Here is a 13,887-nt window from a genome sequence, read left to right as displayed (position 1 = left end):
CAGAGATCAGCGCCTTTCCCTCCTTTTCCCCTCCCGAGGAGGTTGTTACTGCAGTGAGGTCTCCCCTCAGACTCCTCCAGCTGAACACACGGCCCTCAGCTGCTCCTCACACGGCTTCCCCTCAAGGCCCTTCACCATCTTCATTGCCCTCCTTTGGACACACTCTAATAGCTTAGTATCTTTATTTTATACTGTGGTGCCCATAACTGCATACGATATTCAAGCCTGAGCCCCCAGACCCCTCCAAATAACTCGGGGTGTGAGTGAGGAGCAGAACAGTGGCTGCAGCTGTGCCTGGACAGCGGCCGTGTCGCCACGTGCCCCATAAAAATTAATAACCAGAAAAGAAAACAAGCTGCAAAGGCCCCTCGAAGAACAAAGGTTAAAGCCAACACGAGCTGTGGAATATTTGACAAAAAAGAAATTTAGGGTCGCCTGACCCCCGTGTGCTCCCTCCTTCAATGCACGTCAGTGGGGTTTTCAATAGGCTAAAACCCACATAATTGTGTTTTATTGCTTTTATTTATTTTTTATTGTGTGCAGCCATAACGTGGAGGTGCCTGACACAGTAAGTGCAGCTTCAGCAGCGTTGTGACAATCTTGTGAACATCAACAAAGCGTCCATGAACGTCATTTATAAATAATAAAATTGGAAACAGATTATTTAAAAGTGTTTGCAGCCTCTCACTTGGACTCTTACTCTGCCAATACACAAGACAGGCAATTATAATGGAAAAAAATCTGCTTTTCCCCATGTCATAAAGCTGTTTTCATGGAGTAAGCATTTAAGATTTTAATTAAACTCCTTAATTACACCAGCCTTAACAGACATGCCAAAAAAGGGGAAACATATCTTCTACAAGAAGGTACTTCTTTAGCATATTAAATTTGAAGTTGGTGTACAAAGTGGTCGTTTGCTTGTTAACTGATTTTTATTACAAACATTTGCTGTCGTGATAAGCAGGTAACAGCACACCAGACAGAACTAGGTAATATATTGCATTCTTTAAGGTCTTCAATAAATACGTCTCTGTACGGAACACAAATGTGTCTCTTACGAATTTTTTTGACAAACACTGAATATCTACAGAGTTTTCGTGTTTAAGCACAAAATCAGCGGGTTTGGTATTCACTTCCCAATCAGCAACAAAAAGCTTGTTGACTTTTATTGCTAAATGAATTACAATCTTTGTTCTCACACTAACAGTTTTGAAAAAAAAAAAAAAAAAAAAGACAAAAAAGAAGAGTTTGGGGGAAAAGGCTGCTTTCCTGGTTTTCTTCACAATGCCAAGAGCGGACAAAAGGCAGCCCAGCTAACTCATCCGTGGTATCTCTGGAAAAGGTTCCCACCCTTGAGGTTTTTGGGTATTTTGGGTCAGTCATTTTACTCCTGTTTCCCACTCTGGCTGAGTGCATCCCCCTGGAGCTCCTGCAACCTTTCACTTTCCTCTCTCGTTTTGTAGGCAAGGGAGCGAATAGAGGGAGAGGATTTTCAGGATGGTCGTTACAGCCACTGTGTTTTGTATCATCTCAGCCAGTGCTTTGAAATGTCTTACTGAAGGTTGTCTGTGCCTGACAGACAGTTTTAAGTCTGGGCAAGATTTCTGAGTCAGATGCCAATAAGGTAAGGGAGCTGACTGGAAAGTTTTGCTTGGGTCGTATGTGCCTGCTGGCTGAGATATTTTTGAACCTTCTGTTGTTCAAATTCTTAATATTTGGTTTCCCTATTTTTAACTATGATCAGTTAAAAATAGCAGCACTTCTCAGATGATTTTCCCCATGTCTGTACAAACAATTATATTAATTTTCTGTTGGAATAGAGAGATTTATATGATTAATACTTTTAAAAGATTAACATTACAAACTGGATTATATTCTACGTGCAACTTCTGTTTGACCATTTTTGCACCCCTCTTGCCAAGACAGGGCAGTGTGACGAGCTGCAAGGAAGGAGTTTGGGAAAGAGCCAGGGAAAGACCTTTTGGCAGGTTGTGGGGCCTCTGGTATCTCTCTTCTGGGATCAGGATGCACTCACTTCCTAACACAAGACATTTCCCAATGGATTCCAATTGTTTAGGATGCAGTAGGTCTCTGGCAGCCGTGGTGCTCAGCTCAGCTTGCTCCTGGGGTCTGCAGGCACTGCCTGGGGGATTGGCTTGATGCCCTCATGGAAAATGCCATCAGGATTGTTCTTGCTTCCTGCAAACTCCACAACCTGTGCAGAGACAGCAGACCTCACGGCTCCAGAGATCCAGAATACCTTGGAGAGCTTTTGACCAGATATGATGTATAAAATTCCCCAAACCCACTCAAATTTCGTGCACATCGGTGCCATTTTCAAGCTATTCACGGGGACAGTTTTTCCAAGGAAAGGTAGGCAATTTAAACTCAGGCCACGTTTTGCCTTCACTCTTAAAGGCCCTTTTAGAAACAAAAGGTTTCACAGTAGCATCAGAAGGATTGTACAGGAAAATTGCTCTCTTTGCTCTATGAGCCCTGATTCTGACTCTGCATCCACCATCTGTCCTTGTACCTGTGACAAGGAGGTTCAATACCTCGGCTTGCAAGAGAACATACATGGCCTACACTTACATTACAAATACTAAAAAGCAAACAATAAGGAACCCCAAAACCCCCAAAAAGCCCAGGAGAGCCCCCCAACCTTCAAAGGCCTGCGTGACTCTAATCCTAACAGCTCCTTTGTGCTGCTGACCAGATTCCCAAACTGGGGCACACGCGCTTGAATTTTTAACCATCTTGCATGATTAATTATAAAAACTAAAGGCAACAAACGCTGCTGGCCACCTCCACCAGGCCTTCCATGTGAGTGAATCTGATATTCTAAGCAGGTTTAACCTAGTAAATGCAGTCTGAATGACCTGGCAGTGAAGATACTGGGAGGAGTGGAAGATTCCTTTTGAAAAGCTGGATTTGACATGCTGTTATTCAAAGCTCAGTTGGCCAGCAAATGGCAGAGAAATGTCTTCTCAGATATAGGAAGGGATTTGGGTTCTCAGTCCATCGAGATCCGGGACAAGGGCTGTTGTGGGTGGGCAGCAGGCTCTGACTTTTGGAGGTTACAAGGTTATGCAACAGCCACCAGATTTTTTTGGAGCGGGAATGAAAGCTTGCACTGGGACTTATCCTGGCTCTTTCTTGCTTGCCTGGCAGAGAGGGGCCATAACCTGAACTGGGATGCAGTAGCAAGTTCCAGGACTTTCTCACGAGCAGCAGCAGAGGGGCAGGTACTGATCACTTCTCTCCAGTGACAAATGACAGGATCCGAGGGAATGGTATGAAACTGTGTCAGGGGAGGTTTAGGCTGGATATCAGGAAAGGCTTCTTCACCCACAGAATGGTTGGGCACTGGAACAGGCTCCCCAGGGAATTTGTCAAGTCTCCAAGCCTGACAGAGTTCAAGAAGTGTTTGGACAACACTCTAAGGCACATGGTGTGACTCTTGGGGATGACCCTGTGCGGGGTCAGGAGTTGGACTTCAATGATCCTTGTGGGTCCCTTCCAGCTCAGCATTATTTTGGGATTCTGTGATGTTCAAATTATGATCCTCCTCCCTGTAGTTAACAAATACACATCCTTGTGTCTCATACCATCTCCATATGAGACTTTGGGTGACTTGCTTGTGTTGGTTGTCTTCAACCTTCCTTCGCCACTTTCCTTTGTAAAATGTTAGTTATGAGACTTGATAAAATTTAATTGTGAGAATTTTTTTCTTGTTCGTGAACATCATTAAATTCTGCTTTTCAATTCTGTAGTACTCTAACTCGATAACAGCTTCTTTCATCCTAGAACTACAGAATAATTTTGGTCGGAAAAGACCTTTAAGATCATCGAGTCCTACCATAAATCTTACTTCATTTGTCCTGATGAAATTTCAGTTGGAAATTCCCGCCACAATCCATGTGTGAGGAGAGGAGAAAAGGACAGGGAAGGGGATGTCTGTTGTCTACATTGACTAACAAGAGTTTAAATTGTCTCTTGTTGAAGGATTAAACTGATACAAAAAGGAAAACTAAGTTTAGGTGTTTAAACAGATAGAAACCAAAGATGTCACCCAAGGAAGATGCACTGGATCCACAGCACCACAGCATTTTACTAATCAACAAAACCAATGGTTAGTGTGAGGTCAGGCTGTGGCAGGATACATTCCCATGACCCCAGCCTGGAAGAGTAAGGAAATAAAAATTAAAAGTTAAGGGGGAGATTGATCTTTCCTGCTCATTTTATTTGCAACATGGTTAATAATGCAAGCTGATTATCCATTAATCTTCTGATCTCACCCCTGATGAGATACCAAAGTTGGACTGCAGCACAGAGCTCTGGCCGTGACCTCCCGCTGTGGTACAGATCCCACCCGTGCATTGGGATGGTCTGTGTGCCGTGTGTGTGGAAAATTATGGGATCACAGCGAGAGGGGAGCCAGGCTTGCAGCAGAGCTGAGCTCAGCGTTCCTTTAGGATCTCTCCAGGAGGCAGCCAATGCTGTGGGAGCTGACTGCAGGAGGAGATGATTCCAGAGGCTCGTGAAGGTTCATTGTCAAAATGCTTCATAAAAACTGGAGTGTTCAACTAAATTTAAGACTTCGTGTGGTTACCCAGGCAAATAAAGGGTGGTGAGGAGAACTCAATCTTAGAAAAGCAGAAAGTCTTGCAAGGCCCTGGAAGGTTGTCTGCAATGTTGTACAGATCTCAACAAGATGTAGCTCTTGTCATATTCACGTTAAAAACTTTTCTCATGTATACACAAAGTGACTTTTTAATGAGAGGGTTATGCAAAGTTTGTGTTCTGCAACGTTTGTGTTCTTAATTTGTTCTTTCCTTGTAAATAAAAAATAAAAATTTTTACTGTCTATTCAAAATATAAAATTTCAGAAAGAGGCCTGGACTGCAATACTGTATTATTTAGAGAAATTCTTTAAACAGCTCTTAGCCGTGACCAAGGATATAGTGATATATTTCATTTTTAAGTTGTCCTTCAGAGACAAATACCTGATTCTCTTGTTAAATCTTGTAGGTATTCTGGAGTTCCCTGCTACTGTCACAAACCAAAGGAGAGAGTGAGAACAGAGACTGACAGTCTGGCTGTCTGGCTTGCAAAGCAAATGTAAGACATTACTTTTCAGAGACGATGAATCAATCACACACACAAATTCCACAATTAACAGATATTCCTGTTAGGTTTCTGCAGCCTAAGGGTACATAAACAATTAAGAGCAAAATAACACTCCTTTGCATGGCTTTTTACAAAGCTAATGCTAACAGGGTAATAACTGGGCAGGGCAGATTTAGAAAAAATCCACACTGAAAAAGCTGAGGACCCTCCAGAAATGCCATCTGAGAGGCGAAGAGCCCAAAGAATCTCAGACTTTTCTGTTCATGAAACCCCGCACCAAGAAAAGGTTAAAAATCCTGAGCGGAAGGGAAATTTGGTAAAAAACAAAAATTTTTTTTTTCATTTTCTTGCAAGAAACAAAACCCAATACAGAACTGTGATGAGTAAACACTAGACAGGATACAAAGACAAAAGATAACACATATGAATCATCACTGCTGGCAAGGAAAACCTTCGATCAGACGCTGCTGTGCCAGTCACAGGTAGCATTCACTGAAACACCTGGATGCTCTCAGCTCACCTCAAGCTTATGGAGAGCCCTCCTACAGCTTCTTCTTCCCTGATGCCTGGTTTTGGCTGGAATAAAACTAAATACATTTCCCCCAGAAAACTGAAAACTTGCCAACACAGTCAAACATGAGATTCCCAGAGTACAGGGCTGCCTCCAACTGCCCCGTTCCTCATGACTGGATCCCCTTCCTAGATGCAAATCTCAAAATAGCATTTCTCTGGCCAAAGGACTGGCTTGCTGCAGCAACCCTGAGATCAGGAGAACTAGATTTATTTTCCAAGGGTAATTTTTTCTGCAAAATTGGGCCCCCCTGGCAACTGGGGAGACAGACTGATGAGCTAGAGAGGTGTTCCTTATTGTACACATGCAGAGTAACTGTAATCTGTCACTAAGACTTTCCCTAACTTCACAAAGGCAGTGTGAAATAAAATTTAAATAATTTCTTTATAAAAGAGATTAAGTCTTGAGAGATTGCCCAAAGGATCAGACTCTCATTTAGTTACCTTTCAAAGCTCAATAATAACAAAATAACCATATCACAGCATTTTTTCCAGTAGAACTGTTAATTTCTTCCAGCTTTTAAATAATCAAATCTTCATTTCTGATAGAATACTAATGCAGTTAGACAAAAATTGAAAGCAGTCATTGCCTCTGATAAACCTGTTCAGACAATGTCCACATTTCCCCCCTGGTTTTTGTTAATATTTGTTTCTATGGGTGTGTTTTACCCACCCTGGCTCATCACCACCAACCACCTTCAGCACTTGTGGTCTCTCCAAGGGCTTGATGATAATTTTTGCAGAGTGAGAGCCACACCCCACACTAAAGAAGACCAAGCACTGCCCTGCAGAGCTTTCAGTACACGGCAGGACAGAGGCAGTGCCATCTGCTGAAGCTGCCTGGGACATAACTCTGAGATAAACATCTGTAGCAGCAGCAGTCCTGAGTCTGATTAAACTGGAAAATGGCATGGGTAAGGATTAGAGGAGGAACCCTAGTTTCCCTTCCTATCATGAACACACTGACAATGAGTAAGACATTCTGGTTCTATCTAAGGAGTTTTTGCTACCCTGTATTTCCTGGCAGTGATAACATGTGCCCAGTCCTGCAGGATGCAGCAACAGTGAGAGCAAGGTACAGGGGCTCCATCGGTGTTTGAGTGCTCTTCTCACTGAGTTTCATCCAGAGTTCCTTGGAGGAGAAGTGTGGGAGACTTGCTTGATCCACTGTCCAACTGGAATCTAAACTAGCATATGGAGTTCTCCAGTCTGTCCTTGTAGTCAGACGAGGGCAAGGAAAGCCAACAGACCTATGTGCAGGAAGGATCACTTCTGGGAGGATCCTGCCTATGTTCATTTTTTAAATTCAGTTTCGTACAGAGGGATCCCTCCGGGTATTTGTCAGATGGAACATTAGGAATTGCAGCAATAGGACAAGGGGTAATGGGTTCAAACTGAAAGAGGGGAAATTCAGGTTAGATATGCAGAAGAAGTTCTTTACTGTGAGGGTGGTGAGGCCCTAGCACAGGCTGCCCAGAGAAGTTGTGCATACCCCATGCCTGGAAGTGTTCAAGGCCAGGTTGGACAGGGGGAGCTCTAAGCAACCTGCTCTAGTGGAAAGTGTCCCTGCCCATGGTAAGGGGTTGGAACTGGATGATCTTTAAGGTCCCTTCCAACCCAAACCATTCTATGATTCTGTGGCAAATCCCCATTTTGAACGTGGAGTTTATTTGCTCCCTTTTTATTGTACACCAAGGTTTGGCTGAAGTTTTCCAGGAAGTTGTGTGGAGTCTGCACTGGTATTTCCAGTGCAGTCCAGGTATTATTCAGTGCTCAGCTCACATGTGAGCTGCACAGACACAGGTCACACAGGACAACTGACCTGTGTGTCACCTGGCAGAGGAGGAAGTTGTGGGGGAAAAGTTGTTGGGCACAGCCTCCACCATCTGCATAAAAAGATGCTGTAAACTGAGAGACACGTGTCGTGATCCAAGGGAGGAGTCCTTCCAAGCTCCAGAAAAACCTGACTAGTACCTAAAAGGTGCTCAAAACCGGGGAGAAAATTGAAGCTATGAAGAGGTGTAGGCCTTGTGTGTGTGCGTGCATGGACATTCCTGTATATGAGGTAAGATCAACAGTGACTTATAGTTCAAAACCTTTCTGTGTCCATTTACCTCGACTTTGCCATTTCTCAAGACATGGATGTTTTCAGGACTGTCCCAGGCGTGGATGTTTGTGTTGCCAGGGTGTTTTCTGTGTCAGCACTGATCTCCAGAGGCCTGGATAGATGTGCTTTGGGACTCGTCAGCGTTCACCAAAGACCTATACCAAGCTGGCTGGAGCCACAGAAAGAGGACAGGGATCTGTGAATCTCAGAATAGTTCACACCCATGTAGTCACCACACAGCAGCATCCTCCAGAGGGAACTGCAGCAGGGATGCACATCAGCACAGGCTTTTGTTCCACGGGGGCCTCACCCTGGAGTTACCAGGAAGGTGGTGAAACCAGGTGGGATGTTCTGATAATGATCCCTAGTGCAGATGTGCTTTATCTCTTTCTTGCTTGCTCAGGACAGTCATATCACCCGAATGAAAAAGCAAACCAGAGAGGGGATAGTAAAGCTGGGCATCAGCAGCTCAGTATTTGCAAAATACAACTTCACAGCATATTGTCTATAAACTTTGCTTTACAGTGTTTGTTTTCTCTTTTTGCTTATTTGTATTTTGCATATTTTATGTGCAATTTTATATCCCATAGGCAGTTCCTAAATTCAATTCAGCTTTTTTTTTTTTTCCTTCTAATTGATCAGGAACGGTAAGTAATCTTTAGAAAATCTGTTTGTTCTATTTGTTCCTGTCTTCTTCCTAAATGTTTGATGAGTGGGTGATTTGTTTGTGCTGTCGTTACAAAAACCATATGTTGATGTGGTCTTATGGGGGAGTGTTTTTATTATTTTAAGAGTTCAGCTAAGGATGTTTCCAAAGGAGTCATAATTGCTCTTCTAAGTACAAAGGCTGAACAATGACTGGCTTACAAATAATGCCAAAAATCTGTTCAGCTCAGTCTAATTATTTCAAAGACTAAAATCTGTTTCTCAGAAATGTCTTCTTTCCACAGTCTGAACTTTTTAACATACTAAAAAAGTTGTATTTCTGGAAGTTCTCTATGGATCAGAGTCCCTGGAGCAAGGGAAAGTGTCCAATTTTTGGTGTATATGTCGCAGAATCACAGAATATGCTGAGCTGGAAGGGACCCACAAGGATCATCGAGTCCAACCCTTAAGTTGTCCTTTTCATGGCTGTGACCAAAACTAAAAGGAATTTTCTACCGGGAAACTGGTACGTCTACTGATACCAGCTGGGCAGTGCTCCTGGAAGCACCTCATGAGGCTGTTTGGTGTCACAGGTGAGCAAGACAAGGTTTTGACATGGGTGATATCAATATCCTCCAAAAATATGAAAGTCCTGCTGACATCTGGGGGACTACAGGATGTACAAGGAATGTACTGGTGGTAAAAATGGTCCGTAAGCTGGCTGGTCTGTAAGGTGCTGAATCCGACCCTGGTAAAAGGAGAATCCCTGAAAGTGCCTCAGCGCCCAGGAAAAGCTGCTAAAGAGGGAACTACGTGGTAGAGACTCAACTATGTATTTTATATATAAAATATTAGGTAGGGACTATTAGTCAGTGCTGCAGGAGTAAAGAAAACGAGAGGAGGAAAATAGCTGTGCCGCAGGCCAAGACCTTGAAAAGGACAGACTTTTCCATATGATTTTCAGAAAAACAGTTTCAAACCTCCCTGCTGCAGAGCCTCCTACACAGCCCTCGCAGAGAGCCTTTCAGAGGAGAACTTTAAACAAAGGAGTGCAATCGCGTGGCAACGTTTTGAGAGCAGCAAACAAACGCCACACGTTTGTAGGTGCACGGCAGCCGAAATCGGGCACTGATGAAGCTCCTTTCTTGTGGGTTGCAATAAAAAATTAATGGGAGGGCAAAGTATAAAATACTAATTTTGCAGTGAGAGACAACGTGCCTTGCTAAGCATCATAATAGTGCATTTTAAAAACATATGTGTGTATATATAATGTAAATGTTACATAAACCATGCGTGTATTGCATAAATGCCATTAGACTAAATATTATCTGAAATGAACGTGCATGCATTTCTGGTTTTTGTCTGTCTCTGTATATAAAACACATATAATGTAAAATCTATATTATTAGTGAAATGAACTGTTTATTTTTTTCCATAATCCAGCAAGATTATAGAAGAAGTTGGTCCAGTGGTCAAAGCCTCAGCCTGGGATTTGGGTTCAGGTGTTATTGTGTCTCAGACTTCCTCCCTCCATTGTGTTAGGTGGGACCTCTAAGCCTTACCTCTGTGTCTCACAGAGAATTTAAGAGGATAAATAATTTAAAGAATTAAAACCTCGAATCCATAATGTTAAGGGCTAGCTGGATACCTTAGATGAACACAATGGCAAGGGGTTTAGAACTAGATGATCTTTAAGGTCCCTTCCAGCCCAAATCATTCTATGGGTTTATGAAAATAATAATGGGTAATTTTTTTCTGAGGGATTCCTTTATGGAAATTCCTGCTCCATGTTTTCTGGCCTGCAGAAGTATCTTTTGCTGATCATTGACTTCTAGGATATCATGATCAGGAGATCATGGGATCTGAAATGTGGTGTGAACAAAGAGCTCTGTCACAGTCGTTGACTGAGGAATGGGAAGTTGCATTCCCAGCTTTCCTTTGATTTTGGTCCAGGTTCACGATGGTAGAATGCAAATAGACTTTAAATCATGAGCAAGGCCGGGTTTGGGTGTTCTCACACCACCTCCACAGGGCACTGCAGACACCTAATGGGAAACCTCTGTCTCCAGAGGACACTCACAGGTCTCTGTGCTCCCAGGGAGATGAAGTTTGGAACCTGGGACCCAGCCTCTCTACTCTGTATGGTGCCTGAACCCCTGGAGCAGCCGCCTGCTCCTGACCCTTTGCTGGAGCTTCCTGGCCCTTCCTCATCCCAGCTCTGCCACTGGGTCATTGAAGGGACCAGAGCCCAAAGCCATTCTGCCCTAAAACCAGGTGTGGTGCAGGGAAACACATCAGGAAAAGACACAGCCCCATTCCTGTGGCTTAGATCTGCAGAATCTGTGATTTTACCAGGCCCCTCAGCTGGTGGTGTGAGCAGAGGAGCAAGGGCTGGCCAACACTGCCTCTAAGCGTGGGCTGCAGCCAACAAACACGTCCACAGCCTGGACTCTTCCAACATATTTTCGCTGGTTCTCAATTCAAAACCATCCCATATTATTCTTCTGCTTCGGAAATTATGCTGAAAAGAATTCCCTGTCCTAGACTTCAGTTAATAATGGAGTCCCTCAAACTTATGGTGAATTTACAGGAACAAATGCCATTGTTCCCTACCCTATGGAGGCTGTAGGTTACAAATACAGGGACAGGCAGAGCTGGGGCTTCAGGGGAAGGCTGAGAAGCAGTTTTTTATCTATCTTTTTTTTTTTTTTTTAACCAAACATATCTTACAGTCCTTCCTTGCTTAGTTTGGTATGGTAGACTTGCATTCCTGGCTCCAGCTGCTGACTATAACGGTGTTGTTCATATTTGTTAAACAAACCAAAGAGCAGAAACATCTCCCTTAGTTGGCTATGCCATAGCACAAAGACAAGCAACTTTAAAAAGAAAACCAAAACAAACCCTAATATTAAGCTCTTTGCAGGATATTTTCTTATGGAATGTTCCCTGTGTTTCCTTTGGGGCCGTAGTAGCCAGAACAGCCAACTGAGGATACTGCTGAGCATTGTTAATCTAAAGTAGAGGATTGCTCCTTTGGGAAAATGGAGTGTTTTCATGAAGGAAAATACTATTATCTATTTGCTGTAGACTGTGTTCCTCCCAGTAGGAAAGCAGGTATTGGAGCAGCTTTTGTATAACACTATCCCTGTGCCCGTTACTGGGGGAAGCTGGTGGGACAGATGGGGTGGTGGGCTCCCCAAAGCTGAACTGCAGCCAAACCCTAGGGCAAATTTCTGGTTTAGCTCCTAGACAGAAACCCACCCACCAGTTTTCTTTGGGAAGAACAAGAATTCAAATATTGGTTTGGCCTGAAAATTGTTCTGGCTACCCCGAAGGCAAAGGGGAGGTGATTCTACAAAGCCACAAGAAGCAAGTATTTTAATTCACAAATCATTTCCCTGATTTAAAATGCTAATTTTTATCTAACATTTTCCTCACTCCAAAACCACATTGGGTTTCAGTTATGTTTCCTTTGAAACCAGAAAGCAATCGTGCTGAAAGGCATTAAAAGGAACTAAAAATACACTTTTTTTACTCCCTCGTTGCGCCTTTCTCTGCCTCCTCAAATGTCAGAGGAGCAAAACTGGATGATACCATTTCATGGATTTGGGGGCAGGAGCGAATGGTGCAAGGGGCCATCAGGGAATCAGTACATTTAACACAGAAGGGGTATTTCAGAAGTTCTTAGCTAGAGCTGGTTGTGGCCGTGGTGGAAGAGCTGGCAGGTGCTCCTGTGTTTAACTGAGCTCACCGAACTCGTGGCATTTAGAGCCCTCTTTCTGTGCCTACTCTGTGCAGTTAAATTCCATGCTCCAGGTGGATTAAAACCCCTCAAATGCACAGGGTGACAAAGGGAAACCTGTGGTCAGTGGTGGAGAGAAGGCAGCAGCTGCTCAGGGTTCCCTGGGCAGGGACCTGCCAGGACACCAAGCGATGGTTTCACAGCCCTGTTTGTCAGGAGGGATAACTCGGAGGTGATCCATATCTGAGATGCTGCCATTAGCAAGAAGATAACATCCCTCTGTCCCTGCAGTCTCTGTTTTGAAGGAAAGGGAGAGAAAAAGCAAGTTCCTCTTTGTCTTGGGAGCAGAAGGAATGCCGTTATCCTGCACGGAGGCCGGAGGGTGCAGGGCACTCGAGAGCTCTGTGGGGTTCTGACACCCGATGTTCTCACAGCTTGCACTGCTGCTTCCACATGTGCAAAGCAGGTGGGAGATATTGCCACACTGTCCTGTCAGCCCATGCTTTGCAAAACTGTGTGTGGCTCCAGACTGCACAGAACAGAGGGGATACGGGCCTGCTCCTGGCAGGGTCCATTCACTGCCCTTTAATGGCTTTTTATTAGTTTGTAGTGAAATGTGAGGAATTAATCACAGCTCAATTACGCTCATAAATACATTGCTGTACTTTAACGTGTGCGTGCAAGTTTGTCTGTTTTTAATTACCTGGCAAATGTGAAATTAGGATACTAAGATCAAAGAATTCAAATTTGTCCCTCAGTGAAAAGCGTCGCTGCCTCGCCACACAAAGCCAGGCTGGGAATGAACATAAAGAAGCAGGGAACAGGGCACTTCCCCTCCTGGCAAGGAGGAGGACTGGCAAATGCAAGAGTCCAGACAATCTGAGGAAAAACAGATCCTCCTTGTTTTTCACTCCCACATTTCCTTTCCTCAGCTTGAAATTCACTGTGCTTTTTTCCATCAAGTCCTCACCTTGGCCCCTCCATCGTACTTTTGAGGTGGGGCAGGTGATCCTGTGGTTCTTCCTAACCTCCTAGGGAGTCTGCTTTGGGTTCAGGCAGCTCTCTGTCCTCTCAGCTGGTTCAGGTTTATCCCAGGGTTCTCTTTCTTCTTTTTTTTATCTGTATTGGTAGTACTGGATATCCCAGTTTACTTTTGGCCTTGCCTACTGGGAATGTCAAGCGAGGATAAAATTAAACTGTGGGTAGACAAAACATAAGGAGGTTTCTACAGTGAAATATGATACATATTAAAATCAACTCATTCATTAGCACTCACATTGTGAATTTATTAAGGGCTCTTAGTCAACAGACAGAGTTCCTAGTTCAATGTCTAGTGCTGCAAACAGCTGCTTTCTGCTTACAAAATAAATGGCATCTTCCACTGAAAAAAAGAAAAAAAAATATATAGGGATTTTTATTTCTTTCCAACAAAGTCTACAAAAAAGTCCTTTGGCACCTTACACATACAGCAGCCACAGCCTGCTCCAAGTCATTGTGCTCACTAAAGGGCCTCCTTGTACACTGTTCAACACATAAAATCCTCCTTCTCACTTCTGCATATTAATTTATGCTGACATCAGAAGAATTTGGATAACATTTCTTAAAATCCCTTTAAATTCTTAGCTCACACTGAGATTCCTGGGCAGTGCTGAGCTCTGTGCCTGGAACTCAGCTGTGATCAAAGTTGCTCACG

This window comes from Manacus vitellinus, unplaced genomic scaffold (assembly GCF_001715985.3).
Source record: "Manacus vitellinus isolate BGI_N305 unplaced genomic scaffold, ASM171598v3 scaffold_7_pilon, whole genome shotgun sequence".
Lineage (NCBI taxonomy): Eukaryota > Metazoa > Chordata > Aves > Passeriformes > Pipridae > Manacus > Manacus vitellinus.
This window is presented reverse-complemented; position numbering follows the sequence as displayed.